General features: G+C 39.9%; 1 long non-coding RNA gene across 1 annotated transcript; it reads right to left on the bottom strand.

Annotated features, from left to right (window-relative positions):
* Positions 1-790: 790 nt before the first annotated feature.
* LOC117469618 lies at positions 791-11062 on the bottom strand. Its single transcript, XR_004554604.1, has 7 exons — positions 10800-11062; positions 10133-10326; positions 7214-7301; positions 6676-6748; positions 6112-6225; positions 3669-3783; positions 791-2537 (listed from the first exon to the last, which is right to left on the bottom strand). It is a non-coding gene; the product is annotated as an uncharacterized LOC117469618 (long non-coding RNA).
* Positions 11063-12016: the final 954 nt, after the last annotated feature.

Here is a 12016-nt window from a genome sequence, read left to right as displayed (position 1 = left end):
AGAAACATGCCAACAGGAGGCCACACTAGGGCTGTGCAATTAATCGTATTTTAATCTCGATTACGATTTTGGCTTGCAACGATTACGAAAACAATGTAATTGAAATAAAACGATTATTATTTTTATTAAAAAAAAAGAAAAAATGTTATTTTTAAAAAAAATTTATTGGTTTTTCAGTTTAATTATACTTAAAGTTCAGGGTAATCAACTGTTAAAAACATACTGTTCACATTTTTTTTTTCAATATATGGATGTTTTCAAAGTAAATGGATAATCGTTTTTAATAATCGTGATATCAATTATTGACCAAAATAATCGTGATTATGATTGTTGCCATAATCGCACAGCCCTAGGGCATACACACAGAAACACGCCAACAGGAGGCCATACACACACACACACACACACACACACACACACACACACACACACACACACACACACACACACCACACACACACACACACACACACACACACACACACACACACACACACACACACACACACACACACAGAAACACACCAACAGGAGGCCACACAGACACACACACACACACACACAGAAACACACCAACAGGAGGCCACACACACACACACACAGAAACACACACACAGGAGGCCACACGCACACACACACAGAAACACACACACAGGAGGCCACACACACACACACACACACACACAGAAACACACCAACAGGAGGCCACACACACACACAGAAACACACACACAGGAGGCCACACACACACACAGAAACACACCAACAGGAGGCCACACACACACACACACACACAGGAGGCCACACACACACACACACAAACAGAAACACACACATATGTTTTTTATCTTATATTATATATGTCGAAAATGTCAAAAATAAAAGCATATATCTTTTTGTTTGTTAAATGCATAATTATGTCTTTTAAATCTCTGCTAAAAACTCACCTCTTTGCTCTGGCTTCTAACACTAGTTGAACATTTTGACATTTCTACATGTTTTTATATGTTATAGTTATTGTGCTTATTATTGTTTTTTATAATTGTACTCCTATTGTGTTATTCTATATATGATGTGTTCCCTGCAAAGCACTTTGGTCAGCTGAGGTGGTTTTAAATGTGCTATATGAATAAATAAAGATTGATATTGAGATGTGAGGCGGAAAACAGACGGATATTCGAGACATGACGGAGGAGAAAATGGACTTAAAGGAGTGAAGGAGTGAAAACGCCAAGGACGACGTAGCTAGCTCGCATGCTAAGCTACACAAGTCAGAAAGCAAAACCCTGGAGGACAAATACCAGAATATAAAATCTTAAATCTGAGTTAAATAGCTCTTGTCTTGAGTGTAATGTTCCCTTATTATAATAACAAATAATAAACACGTTAAAATTAAATAAGATAAGTTAGAATCCCTTATTTGCACATACATGTATTAAATATGTTCGTCCTAATCCTTCTTCCACTAACATGGTGCAGATGTCAGGAGGGTTTGATTTCGGAGCGGTTCTGAATCTAACGGCGCATTATTTTCCCCTCTCGTTAGCATTTAGATATCGAGCATTTATCCGTGCACAGAAGCTCCTCCTCTTCCCTTCTGGACCTCTGCTCTAAATTCCCAAAACACAACCCAAACCTAGAAAGACAGGTCTGAAAACTCTCAGAGGTTAAAATCCAGACGCCGTTTGTCTTCCTGTTTTTCCAGCGTCGTGTTTGACTTAAATCTTTGTTCCTTCATTTCCTATCAACCTGCTGTCGGTTTCTAACGAGATATCGGATGTCACAGGAGTAGTAGTCGATACCAAAACTGTTAAAACACCACGATTCTCGACGTCACGGTAAAAAACTACGTTTCAAAAACTGCATCATGATGTAGCTCCGTTAGCTGCTAAATGCTGTCAGCTGGCTCTCCTGCAGATCTTAAACAAAATCCTTTGTTTCCCGTCAACCTGCTGTCGGTCACTAACGAGATATCGGGTCTCACAAAACCCACGAGTTTAATAGTCAATACCAAAACCGATGAAACACCACGATTCTCGACGTCACGGTAAAAAACTACGTTTCAAAAACTGCATTATGATGTAGCTCCGTTAGCTGCTAAATGCTAATGTAAGCTAACTCTCCTGTAGATTTCCTCACAGAGTTGTTGTTCTCAGTGAAGCATGATCAGGATAATTCAGAGTTTACAGCGTCTGAAACACATCTTCCCGGTTCTAAAGATAAACCAGTACCACATGTTTCAGAACCTTGGTTTGGACTTGGCTCTTCTCTAACTGCGGCTCATATTCGGCTCTGTGTCAGAGTCCGTTTCCTTCATGCTGTTAGTCCAAGAGTTCCTCCGCTCGTTCCTCTGAGGGTTTTTCAGAAGTTAAATACCTCCTACAGGTCCGTTATTGGCCGGGTGTCCTCGTAGAAGCTGGTTCTGGGTCAGGTGGTTCTGGGTCAGGTGAGGTCCTGGACGTCCAGCAGCATGGCGTCCTGCTTCGTCCTCAGCTGGTCTCGAACCAGCAGCAGAGAAACCAGCTGAGAGCTCAGAGCTGCAGAGGAAACAGGAAACAAAGGGTCAAAGTGAGAAACAAAGGGATGATGTGTTTCTTTTCTTTATATTCTGTATTTGGGGTCACATTATATTAAAAGTACAGTTTTGCAAATCATATCTCTTTAGAGACCCGAAAATGGCAAATTAAATACGGAATAAAATGTGTCAAATGAAATAAAAAACGAAAAACTACAATAGGGTTTTTTTGAAATCACAAATATCTACACATGTACACATGTACACGTGTATCTACTTAAACACACACACACACATATATATATATATATATATACAAACATGTACATACACATCAGCGTTACATTGGAGTTACATTGGAACAGGTACCTCCGCGCTCCAGCCAGTTACTGTGGGGTAAGGTGAGGCACAGATGAGCTCTGCCTCACTTCAGAATGCGTCACCCCACAGAAACTGGCTGGAAAGCGGGCCCTAAGCGCATGCCTGTTACCATCTCACTGTAGGTCACCAATGTAATGTTTGTAGATCCCTTTATTACATTTATCCTCGCCATCCATAGTCTCTAAATAACTTATTTCACGTATATATGATATTTAGGCTCGCTGCTCTCATCGTACAACGGCAATGAAAAATGCACCAGGGGAGGCAGCCATAACCTCTGCCGCACTGAAGGGGGCGCACGTGAGCCCACAGGTTCTTGTTGCTACTGTTATTCTACGCAGAGACGGTAGACGCAAACAACAAACTAGACTTTTGAAACTACAGGAAGATAAGGAGGACTTTTACAAAAAAGTAATAGAGATTGTTGTCCAGAAGGATAGCATGGACTTCATCTTCAAGTCAAGGTAAGACCACCATTGTAATGAACATGGGATCTTACTAAGAAAGAACAATCCAATATTTAGATTTTGGATATCCTTTTGTTGATCGGTCTGTTTAGAAAGAATCGAAGCATCCGACTAAAAAAGCTTTTGAAAATAACAGAATATTTAGATTAAGGTCAAAATATAATATTTGTAAATCTGACTCAGTGAGTCAGTGCCTCACCAGCCATGAACCTCACCGCACGTCACTGACACACTGAAGTGTGTGTGTGTGTGTGTGTGTGTGTGTGTGTGTGTGTGTGTGTGTGTGTGTGTGTGTGTGTGTGTACCGTGGACTTCCTGCTGTAGTTTGTCTCTCTCTCTCCTCAGCTGCGTCACAGAGCGCTGCTGCAGCTCCTGAAGCTCCAGATGTTTCCTCTCTGAAACACAGTTGCTGGACACACACTGACACACACACACACACACACACACACACACACACACACACACACACACACACACACACACACACACACACACACACACACACACACACACACACACACACACACACACACACACACACACACACACACACACACACACACACACACACACACACACACACACACACACACACACACACACAGGCCAATGTTAACATTCCTCCAGAAACGTTCTCTCTTTGTAAATATCTGGGGGCTTATATATATCGTCTGCATATAAACTAAGATTGTGAAAGATTTGAAAGGACGATCTTTACTGTTTGAAATGCAGAACAATAAAGAGAGACGGACGTTTAAAATGCATTTTCAATATTTAAAATCTGATCATGCACTGTGTCAGAAGTGGGAAGTAGTGGAGTACAAATACTTTGTTACTGTACTTAAGCACATGTTTCTGGTATCAGTACTTTACTCCACGACTTATTTTTCAGACGACTTTTTACTTTCTACTTTCTACTTCTTACATGTTGAACACAAATACCTGTACTTTCTACTTCTTACATGTTGAACACAAATACCTGTACTTTCTACTTCTTACATGTTGAACACAAATACCTGTACTTTCTACTTCTTACATGTTGAACACAAATACCTGTACTTTCTACTACTTCTCACATTTTGAACCCAAATACCTGTACTTTCTACTTCTTACATTTTGAACACAAATACCTGTACTTTCTACTTCTTACATGTTGAACACAAATACCTGTACTTTCTACTTCTTACATGTTGAACACAAATACCTGTACTTTCTACTTCTTACATGTTGAAACCCAAATACCTGTACTTTCTACTTGCTTACATGTTGGAAACACAAATACCTGTTACTTTTCTACTTCTTACATGTTTGAACCAAATACCTGTACTGTCTACTTCTTACATTTTGAACCCTAATACCTGCTACTTCCTACTACTTCGTACATGTTGAACCACAAATACCTGTACTTTCTACTTCTTACATGTTGAACACAAATACCTGTACTTTCGTCCTTCTCCCATTTTTAACACAATACCTGTACTTTCTACTTCTTACATGTTGAAACACAAAACCTGTTACTTTCTACTTCTTACATGTTGAACACAAATACCTGTACTTTCTACTTCTTACATGTTGAACACAAATACCTGTACTTTCTACGTCTTACATGTTGAACACAAATACCTGTACTTTCTACTTCTTACATGTTGAACACAAATACCTGTACTTTCTACTTCTTACATGTTGAACACAAATACCTGTACTTTCTACTTCTTACATGTTGAACTCAAATACCTGTACTTTCTACTTCTTACATGTTGAACACAAATACCTGTACTTTCTACTTCTTACATGTTGAACACAAATACCTGTACTTTCTACTTCTCACATATTCCAAACAGGCTGGTTCCTTTAGTTTGAATGTGTGTTTGGTGGCGTGATCATTATTATTTAGAGTCATTGCGTGCCTATTGATTTGAACACGATCCGTGTATCCATCATTTCCTGGTCTTCTCTAAAGAAGAGGGACCAATGAAAACGTTGTCATGTTGCCGTTGTTCAGCATGGAAACATTCATTAGCTAACAATGACATTATTGTTCTATTAATATAAAGGGAGGTCAGGTACTCTTTAAAACAGCTGCTAGTTATGGGTACTTTTTACTTAAAGGTGGGGTAGGTAAGTTTGAGAAACCGGCTCGAGATACACTTTTTGTTATATTCCATGGAATGCTCTTAACATCCCGATAGCAATGAATATCTTAAGTGCTTTGACAAAAAATCCATAAAAAAATGTCATCTGTGGAAGCCGTAATACTGTAAAAAGCACGACCAATCATTTTACCAATCAAACTTACCTACCCCCACCTTTAAAGGTAGGGTCGGTCATTTTTGAGAAACCGGCTCGAGATCGCTAGAATTTGAAAATACACAACGGGAGAAAATCTGCCACTTCCTTACAGAGCCCCTCCTCCAACACACACGAACGCGCACATGACCAATGAGGGCACGAGATAAGTTTGTGCACAGATGGAAGGCTGACAGGCAGGTAGGCCATCCAGTTATTTTAGCCGGGCCGGCTAAAATGATTGGTCGTGCTTTTTACAGTACTACGGCTTCCACACATGACATTTTTTTATGGATTTGTTGTCAAAGCATTTAAGATATTCATTGCTATCGGGATGTTAAGAGCATTCCATGGAATATAACAAAAAGTGTATCTGAAATAAATGACATACCCCACCTTTAAGTACATTTCTAAGCCCATACTTCTTTACTTTTACTTGAGTAAAGGATGTGTGTGACTCACCCCTCCCTCTCTCTGATTGGCCAGCAGCTCATCCCTCAGCCTCCTCAGCGCCGACACCACTTCCTGTTTCAATCCGGCGCCTCGGCATCCATTCTGCCCCGCTCCCTTTGAAACCTGACGGAAAGTGAAGGAAACTTTAGTTTAGTTACTGCAGCACAGAATACACAACCAAGGACGTCGAGATGAAAGTCATAATGAGAGGAATAATCCTTCCTATCCAACAGTGTGTTCGTGCTTCAGTTTGTAGCAGATCTGAAGAAATGCTGTCCACTTGTCCTGAGATATGAACTTACATAGAGGCAGAGGCAGACAGTTATTAAACCCCCAAAGCGGTAATGGGTACGATTTCTGCTTTAACGTATTATTAGGAAGTTTAAAACAATGCCAGATTTAGCCAAAAGTCTCATTTTGTAACTGTAGTCTGAAGCCGAGGTTTTACAGATGGCTTTAAAAGCTCTAATGAAAAAGCGTCACTGCAGACCAGCCTGATGTTCCTGCACATCTTTCAAATTGAGCGGCTGCTATTTTCTTGTGCAATCCCTAAAATATGTGTTATATAATCACCTCTTTCTCCTCGTCCTCCTCGCTGTCGCTGTTGTTGACGAAGCACAGCTGCAGGTTTTTGTGGTGCTGAAATCTGAAAACAGGAAACAAACAAGGACTAATATTATTATCTATTATCGTCATCCTCTATTATTATTATTATTATTATTATTATTATTATTATTATATATATATTTATATATTATAAATTAATTTCCATTTTTTTATTGAAATTGAAAATATTCTCCTAAATTTAAAAATGATTTTATTTATTCTTCTTTTTCTGTAGTTTTTGAAACTTCAAAATGTAGTTATGTTGAAATAAATTCACAAATGTATTATTATTATTATACATTTTAAGGAATGATAGAAAAAAATGTGAATAAAATCATAAAAACAAAGGTTATTAATAATAACAAAACAAGTTATTTCAAGTATTTAAACGTTAATATTACTTTTGTCTTCCAGGAAAACCTTGTAGAATAAATGAAAATAAAAATATGAATAAAAGAATAAAATATAAATAAATTAAAATATGTTGTTGTTGTTGTTGTGTTACCGTGACGACACGACAGCGACGCGGCACTTCCCTTAAGTCTTCCTCGTCTTCCTCCCAAAACGTCTCTCCACTCGCCCTCCTCCGGCCTCTGCAGGTAAACAACAATAACAACATTTAATTGATTTATTACAATATTAGGAAGAAAAATATGAAAAATGTTAAAAAAAATATTGTGAAATCATTCAATTTAGATGATATGTTTATTTAGTCTGTGTAAAATTAAATAAATACAGAATATTAATAATAAAACAAAACAAGAACACTACGAAAAACTACGAAGCTGGTTCAACCTAACCTGGATATGTTGGAGTTAGCCGGTTGGCCCAATCCAAAACATACGCGCTCTCGCTAAACTGTCCTACGACGCTGGTTATCAAGTGGATCGCTCAAGCCAGCCGTGTCCTATCTAGTTAGGTGCGCGTTCACATGAAAGGGGTGGTATTTGGAGCATTCGACCAATCTCAAACACGGACAAGCGTACTGACAGCGCAGCGTTATACTTCCTGAATGAAAAGTGAACTTTAATATTAGTCAAATATGAAGAAGTTAAACTTTAAACATCCATGACTTAAACACTTTATCCAGGATCAAAGCCACATAGCTGCACCTGCAAGGTGAATACAGCTGGTAACAGAAAAAGTGTTTGAATACGTACATTAACAGGTTTATGATATCACTGCCCCGTCCAAGACACGAGTGGATCTGACTTTAATTACATTTGACTCGAGTGTTTCGTCAACTTAATGTGTTGCTTAAAATAATACTTCTGCATACAGTATGTGACACTGTGAGTGTTGCACGGCCAGATACGGCTCAAGAAGCTGACTCAAATAAGGAAATATATGATACATTATGATGTGATATGATATGAATGATAATGGGACACATCTACGTCTGCACTCACAGTGCCGCGGACTGTACTTAATGTTACTCTGATCCGGTTACTTATGTTGTGGCAGATATTTAAGTAAGCTTTCTTAACGCTAATATTATAATAGTCAGATTGCTCTGAAGATGGGAGGGGATATTCTATTAATGTTCACGTTCACACAGTCAGTTGACCGGCCGTCTTTCCTGCAACGGCAGTTTTTCTGTATTTCCTCTATCCTGTAATATGAATTGATTGCTTTAAACTCCGCACACGGAGCTCTGATTGGTCAGCAGGCGGTGCTTTCACTGAGTTGATCTCTTAGCCTGCAACCTAACCTGCTCCGGAGCAGGTTTGCCGCTCAGCATAAGTTACCATGGAGATATAGCCCGCTAAAAAGAGAACCAGCGTCGTAGGACCGGAAAGCCCGAGATTTCCCTGAAGTTAGCCGGCTAAGCGAAAATCCAGCTTCGTAGTACAGGCCTCTGGGTTACTCAGGATAAACAACATAATAAGAGATTTAATGTAGAAAAAAGGAGGAAGAAGTGAATATTTATAAAGTTCTGTCCACTTTTAATATTTTATAATCATAGACGTAAAGTTAAAGATTCCCTCAAAACTATTTAATCACATTAAAATATTCAATATTAAAAATATCCTCCAAAAATGCGTCTTGTTTACATTGAACTCAAATCAGTTTTTCTCTGTCTGGCGAAACAGCTATAAAAACTACATTACCCATGATCCTCGGCTGCGCTTAATAGTGAATCAGAGCGATGGGGAATTCATGCTAAAACTTGCATGACGTTCCAGACATTTAATTTTCAACAACACGGACAGAAAGTCGTCTTTGGGGACACCGAGCATTGTGGGAAATGTAGTCTTTAGAGAATTAACACCACTAACCCCTAGATTCCACCGGGTCCGTCTGCGCCGCGTTGCGGTTTTGGTCCGGCCTCCTCCGGCGTCATACCCTACCAGGCGCGTTTCAGAAGCATTTCAGAAGCGGAGCGTCTTGCCTGCCGGCTCGCAGTTTTTGTTGATTTGGGCATATTTCCTGGACAGGCTACTTTGTACAGACAAAGTTAATAATAACTGTAATATTCCAGTTATAAACGACATGAATCAAAGATGTGTTGCTGTATTTTAGTGGTAAAAAAATGCATTCATCATCATAATTATGATATATATATAATTTACACAGTGCCTGTAAACCGGAGGAGAACGCTGGCATTTCTCCTCCTACTTGAAAGACTACGGAGGGATAGGGTCTGCAAAATTAGTTTGTGTGTGTGTATATATCTATATATATATGCTATATATGCTCTGAAAGTTCCACTTCCTGCCTGCCCGACCTTACGTTACGGCTGTGCCGCGACAAAAATAGGATTCGATCCTAATTTTAGAGGAGCCCTGCGCCGAGCCGCTTCTGGGACGCTTCTGGGACGCTTCTGAGCCGTAACGCGCCGCGTGTGGTGGAATAGCACCCATTGACTAGAGTGGCCGCGATCGCCGTGAGCACCGCGGCGCAGCCGTAACGCGCCCGTAACGCGCCCGTAACGCGCCCGTAACGCGCCCGTAACACGCCCGTAACGCGCCGCAGACGGACCCGGTGGAATCTAGGGGTAACAGAAACCTTGGCCGTTTCTCAATCGCGAGGATATTGGCTTCCAAGCCAATATTTCAAGGATGCTACGTCATCGAGTGCCGCCGAAGGACTGTTCCAATCTCCAGCATACTTGGAATTCCACCGAGGCCGCGTCCTTGGTTTGGGGGAAATTTCGAGGCTGCACATGGGTAGACTTCGCGTCCTTAAAATCCCCACAATGCTTTGCGCATGGACCAATTTCCCCAAATCTGTGGCGGAAGATGTAAGGCGGGGCCTCTCATATGACGCACACCTGCACACTTGCTAGCCTGTTCCACTCTTCATTTTCCGAATGCCAGGAAGTATTCTTGCCTTGCTTCTGAAGCAAGATGCTCGGCTTGGCTGTGCTACCAAGCAAGCATCCTCGCGATTGAGAAACGGCCCTTGACTCTTGGTCACTGACCTTTGACCTCTCGCTCCTCTCCTGCTGCTCCAGCTCTGCTATTCGCTGGCTCAAATCCTCCCAGTGCATGATGGGAAGTTCCTGGTGGTCTATGGATATTGCCGCGATGTGATGAAGATCTTCTCCTTCCTCCTCTTCCTCTTCTTCCTCCTCCTTCTCCTCCGCCGTCTCTTTCTCTCCCTCCATCCTCCTCTCTGGAAACGAGAACAAAAAAATCTTAATCGAGAACATAGTGACATCACTGTGTAACTCTCACGCTCCTATTGGCTAGCGCTCCAACACATTGTACATGATAGGCTAAGGGGCGGGACATCTCTATCCCATTCTGTTAGAACATAAAGTAAAATGCTATTTCACATAAAATAATGTAATACTTGTGTTATATAAACTAACCAGTGTGTAAATATTACTTTTATTTTTCTATTGTCAGAGATACTTTAATAAAGTCATTTTTAAAACAAACAAAAAAGCATAATAATCACTAGTTTCTTAGATTTTCAAGTGGCTATTTCTCTACTTGTTTCTTATATGTTAAGTCTGCCTTCCTGTTTGTTAACAGCTGCATTAACACACATCTCATATCTGGTCTCAAACTTCTTTAAACTTAAAAACAGGAGCTTTTTAAACTCTGGTTAAAGTGGTTAAACTCCCCCCGCATGTTGTTTACCAGGAGCGGGGAGTCTCGGAGGGTTTTCCCCGCCTCTCAGTCACATCCACTCGGCCTGGATCCCCCCGACATGTCGCTGTTTTTCTCCCCGGGAATAGCGTCCCTTCGCCGGCCTCGCTGCCTGGCGCTCACCGCTGCCTGGAAATATTCGCGGAGGTTTAATTTTAACATGAAATAAAAAGTGAGTTAAAGTTGTTTTAAAGAAGTTAAACTCCGTGTGAAGGAGGCCGGACCTTCTTCCTCTTCCTCCCCCTTCCTCCCCCTTCCTCCACCCCCTCTTTAACCTCTTCTCTCCCCGAGTGACGGAGCTTCAAATCAGGTAAGAAAACTGGGCAACACCGGGGAGTGGAGCCGGTATGGAAGACCATTGCTGCCAATATTATTTAAAAAAATAACTTGTTATGGCAAAAAAAGATGAAGTGTAAAAATATTGAATTAATTAATAATTGAAAAGTAGGTTTTATTTATTTTTATATTGACATAAAATCTCAAAATAAAGAGTAAAAAACTGATACTCTCAAAATTATGACTTAGTATGTAATCAGAATGACTTATAACAACTTAAGAAGTAAATACAAATAACTTAATATCTCAAAATATTGTCTAAATACCTCTATCTATATCAGAAGATAATGAGTTAAAATCTTAAAACGATGTCTTAATATCTTGAAATAATGACAATACATAGTTTTGTTGAATAAAGACTTAATGACAGGGACATTGTGTAATTTAAATGGATAAAATTCAGATAATTATTGAATATTCTGTGTTATTATCTCGACTCAAGTTCATACAGAAAGTTTTTTTTTGTGTCCTTTAAGAAAATCACAGAAACTTCTTCATGATTAAAATCATTTCTGAAAATAATGTTTATTTTTTATTATTTGTCTCCGTGTTAGTTTGTGTCTGTGTGTTTTAGTGAATAGGCAGTGAAGGGTTAACGGAGACTTGGTGTCCAGTTTCACAATTTTTTGGAGATGACGATTCAAAGCAGATGGAGGATTTTGAGATTCTGGAGAACAGCAGTTTAGGGTTTAGTGTCAACAACAAAGAACTCCTTTAAAATACAAATATAACACTATAGGAGACAGTGTGTGCTACTTTAAGTTGAGTCATGTAGGTATAATCAAAACAATTTCTGAAGTGTGTGTGTGTGTGTGTGTGTGTGTGTGTGTGTGTGTGTGTGTGTGTGTGTGTGTGTGTGTGTGTGTGTGTTC

Source organism: Trematomus bernacchii, unplaced genomic scaffold (genome assembly GCF_902827165.1).
Source record: "Trematomus bernacchii unplaced genomic scaffold, fTreBer1.1, whole genome shotgun sequence".
NCBI lineage: Eukaryota > Metazoa > Chordata > Actinopteri > Perciformes > Nototheniidae > Trematomus > Trematomus bernacchii.
This window is presented reverse-complemented; position numbering and strand designations above follow the sequence as displayed.